This window comes from Seriola lalandi, unplaced genomic scaffold, assembly GCF_002814215.2.
Source record: "Seriola lalandi dorsalis isolate HSWRI2012SDOR001 ecotype SW California unplaced genomic scaffold, Sedor1 jcf7180002054933, whole genome shotgun sequence".
In the NCBI taxonomy this organism is placed as follows: domain Eukaryota; kingdom Metazoa; phylum Chordata; class Actinopteri; order Carangiformes; family Carangidae; genus Seriola; species Seriola lalandi.
In genome coordinates, this window is record NW_019525485.1 from 1,188,542 (window position 1) to 1,193,244 (window position 4,703).

Consider the following 4,703-nt stretch of genomic DNA (forward strand, 5'->3'; position numbering starts at 1 on the left):
TATATCCCCGGCCCGCCGCTGCCGCCCTCCTCCATCTCCTCCCCTGTCTTTTGTCCTCATGTTTTTTTTTTCCCCTCCCTCCTGCTGGATCTCTGCTGGCTATAGCGTAGCTGTCCAAGGTGCTGAAATGTTGCCGGCAACAGGGCCCCGTTCCAATCTGACGGCTGGGACCTGCAGAGAGCCCCCCCCCACTCCCTGCGCCAAGGAGATGAGCGAGTTCTCACTTCTTTGAGATTGAGGTAGCAAACTGTCGTGCTTTCTGGTGGTTTTTAGTTTTTATTTTTGCTGGAAGTGCATTTTTATTGCATGCACGCTGGTTGTATTTGTCGGTTTCATTCTTTGTTTTGTGTTCTCTACATGGTTTGGTCGCATGGAAGGAATATATCACCTGGGAGAAATCTGAACGAGCTTTTCCCAGAGCTTTTAACCACATCTTACAGTCTTCCCATGACCGTTGTTGTCTCTGAAAAGGGTTTTCTGAAGGTGAGATGAGATTTAAAGAGCAGGAAAAAGCTGGAAAGTGGCCCTCCAGTTAAGCTGTACTGTATTTGTGGATGTGTGGGTTTACCTGTGAGGCAAATTAAGTCACGTAGGCAGCCCACATGGAAGGAAGTTAAGTACATTTACATGCTGTTCCATGGAAGCAAAAGCTTGCTGTTTATGAGGCAGGAAGTGATTTTCCATTTGAGTGAGTCAGATTAACTTGAATCTTATTTTTTTTGCTTCGGCCATGATTTCAATCAGTTATGTAAACGTATCACAGACCATGACAAAATCATGAAAACAAAGTCTGACAAGACTAGCAGCGAGCAGTTAGACAATCAAAAAGGTTGTAAATAGTGTAGTCAGATTATCTACAGCACTTTGTTTGGAGGTAAAACTGAGGTTTAGTACATTCAATATGTCTCATCACACAGAAAAACTGTCAGTGTACTAATTCCCTACTCATCTTGTATGTATATGGAATATATGTTGTAGATGTTGCAGCTACTATATAGTATATTATACTGTACTTAACTATTGTATACAAACAGAAGGTGATACAAAATGTGCACCGACTCAAACTGCAACTTTTGGATTTCCGCCAGCTGTGAGCAGCTGTGTTTCCTTTGTGCAATGTATTGAGGGAAAATAAGGTCCATAAATAGCACATTCAGACATTAAGCATTTTTTTAAGTGTATTTTGTTTTGCCACTTAACCTGTGTGAACACACAACAAGCAGCTTAGATGTGGCACACAGTTTGTGTGTGCCCAACTACAGTAAGTTGAAACAGGAAGTCAGTCTGTTATCTTTAACTGATGTTAACAACAGACAGTTTGTGTAATAATTTAACATTTACTGCAGCTTTCTCTTCTAAATACGACTCGTGGTTAAACTTGATCTGATTGTTTTGGCAGCGACATTATCAACATGAGTTACGGCCAAAAACTACAAAATAAGTCCCACGTTTTAAAAAGCAGGAAGTGTTCTTCCTCCAGAAATCATTAATAATGTGTTTTTTGTTTTTTTTTCCCCCATTATCACCTCTGCTGTCCCAGTCTGCAGTGGCACATTCACATCCATTCATCTAGTCAGAACTGGGCCACTTACATCACATCCAATCCCCACCGGTCCGCCATTCCTCCATGATAGATTGTTCCAATAAACTAGTATTACCTGGTGGGAACCTCAGTTTCACTCAGTAAGCAGACTTTTGGATAATATTGTTTGAAACAAAATTGTGTTCCACAGCGAATGAGCCGCAGCTCTGAAAAAAAAAAAAAACAACATTATTCCTCTTTAATGTTGTTTTGCTGTTATTGCTGCTCAAAACCCTTCATTTACTCTAAACCCTGGTGTTTTCTCTACCTGCCCCCCCCCCCACAATCCCTCCTTTTTTTCCCCCCCTTTATGTGTGTTCACTTGTGGCCCCGTTAGCGCTGTAACTTCAAGTCGCTTTCATTGGTTTGCGGTGCAAAGGCACACGGCGAGCAGGGGAGATGCTGCGGTAAGCAAAGCTGTGAATGCTGTCATGTGGGCTTCCTTTTCAACAGGCCTCACCATTTCAGCTGCTGTGTGAATGGGAGGGGAGAAGAAAGAGAGGGTGAGAGAGAGAGAGAGAGGAGGGGGGAGAGAGGGAAGGAGGGAGAGAGAGGTCAAGAGAGATGAACGGAAGGAATGAGTGAGTGAGAGGGAGAGAGAGAGAGAGAGAGAGAGAGCTGTTCATTCCTCTCCTCTGAAAATGGAGTGATTTTCCTTCCTTGGGCACAATAGGTCCTCTGTGTCTTTTTAGTGGCAGTGAAGGAAAGCAAGGGAGTGCTCCACACACACTCACTCTCTCTCTCTCCCTCTCGTTCTCTCTCTCTCTCACACACACACACACACACACACACACACACACACATACTCTCACTCACATATACACCCACACAGGGGATATAAGGGAGGGTTGGAACATGTGCAGCCTTGCACACCAATGAGGAAGCTTTCTCTCCAGAACACTCTCCTCTCTTATCTTGCAGCCCTGGGATACTTGTGTGTGTGTGTGTGTGTGTGTGTGTGTGTGTGTGTGAGAGTGTGTGTATGAGTGAATGAGTGAGTGACTGAGTTCATTCATATATTCATATACTATATGTGTGAATGTCACTATCATCGCAGAAGTGTTCTCACTCTTTTTTCCTCTCAGATATGGATGAAATGTATAAATAGGTATTTTGGGGATAAATAGTTTCTGTCTCTCCTCCACTCTCTGTCTACCTCTCTCGTCCCTTCCTTCACTGTGTCCCCCTCTTTTTGTCCCCCCCTCTCTGAGTGATATGATAGAGGACTATAAATTGGTATTCCTATAGTGCGGCTCAGTGTGTGGATAAGCGATTCAGAGATGACTTTGAAGCATAAGGGCTGTTGCTTTGAGTTGATTTATAATAGGCCTTTTCTGTATGTCTGTGTGTGTGTGTGTGTGTATGTGTGTGGGTGTGTGTTGCCGTTTTCTGACTTTTTGTGCGTTGTGCTGTCTGTGACACCAGCTTTTCACACATGTGATTTTAATCTTTTTGCAGCAGATTGCTGCAATCCATTTTCCTCTTCCTCACTGTCGCACGTGTTTGTGTGTGTGTGTGTGTGTGTGTGTGTGTGTGTGTGTGTGTGTGTGTGTGTGTATCCTCATTTCATCAGTCAATTTAGTTATTCGCCTTAACTCATTTTCAATTATGTTTACGTCGAGCTGTCATTTCTTGTTCGGAGGTTTGTGTTTCATTTAAGCAACTGTGCACAGCTCTTCTGTCCGAGAGCAAATGGTTTCATTTAGCTTTGCAGCGTCCTGCCCCCCCCCCAGCTCCTTGAACTTGGATATTAACCAAAGTGTCATATTTAGCAGAGGTGAATGGTGAGCAGGTGATTTATTTGAGCTTTTCTATTTTTCCCCAAATGGCCTTTTAAAATATGTATGTGCGATGAATAATGTGCGATGAATTCAAAACATTTGCAGCCTTTAGCAGATCCACTTGTGCTCACAAGTGTCTCACGTATAACCTGCAAATGAAAGACAAACAGGAAGGTCACAGTTTCATATTTCTGCTGGTTCTAGTTGTTTCTGATAGTTTTGCTTTTCAGCACAGTTTGTACAGCTGGATTTGAGTCTACTCGTGTTAAAACAGTATGAACTGCTGTTGCTCCTCTGGGGCCCTCGGGGAAAAAAAAATCAGCTGTTATGCCAAACTCAAACACAAGTGCTCCCAGCCCATAGTGCTAACCCAAAACCCCGGGAAACCAATCAGTGCTACATGCTTCATTTAACACAAATGTGTTTCAAATATTTACCATGTGAGCACAGTATTAACTGAAATATTAGAGACCAAATGTTGAGGGTTGAGAATTTGCCCCAGTAGAATACAATATCAGCTAAAACTGCTCCTGAATTGCTATAAACTCCTCCCTGTCAAAATCAAAAGTTTTAAGACCTTAATTATTCAAGTTTATATTGTGCTCTTGTGATTCATATTTTTCTAAAGGAGCTATTTGTAAATTTTGCTATTGCTACATAGCTAACGTTAGCATTAGCAGCTGTTTAGAAGCAGTCTAGTCAAACTTCATTCCTTTAGTCATCAACAGCTGTCTCCAGATGTGGAAAACAATCCTCTTGTTTTGCTTCTTTTTCTATCACTTCTGTTCTTATATTTAAGTTAGCATGCTAAGCAGCCAGCCCCGGCCTGACTGTCTCGTCACTTTCCCATACTAATTCACTGTAGCATCCAGTCTGCCCTGAAGACGTATCGCTGCTCAGAGGACGTAATATAACCTCATATCTGGTAAATACAACAATGGCTGAAGCTCTTGGCAAGACTGGTAAGTAAATAGCTGATAATGCTAACATTAGCTGTGTAACAATATCAAAACTTACAAATAGTTCCTTTAAAAAAAAGGTTCTATGGACTTTGGTCTGGGTTGTGTTTGGTTATTTTCAAATTAATTTATTTGGAAATATGAGGCTTTCTCTGTCTGACCATTCCTGATTTTGGCATCCATGCATGTTGTGTTGAAAGATGCACAATGTCCAGAAGGAGGAGTGGAAGAGATTGATAAAGTTTGGTCAGTAATGGATGAAATAAAGCATAAAGTAACTTTTTGTGCACTGCACTTAATGGGAATTTGTAGGTGACAGAGAATATATATGCAATGCATGGAAGGAAGGCAAGAAATAGGTGTGGAATAAATGGGTGGGTC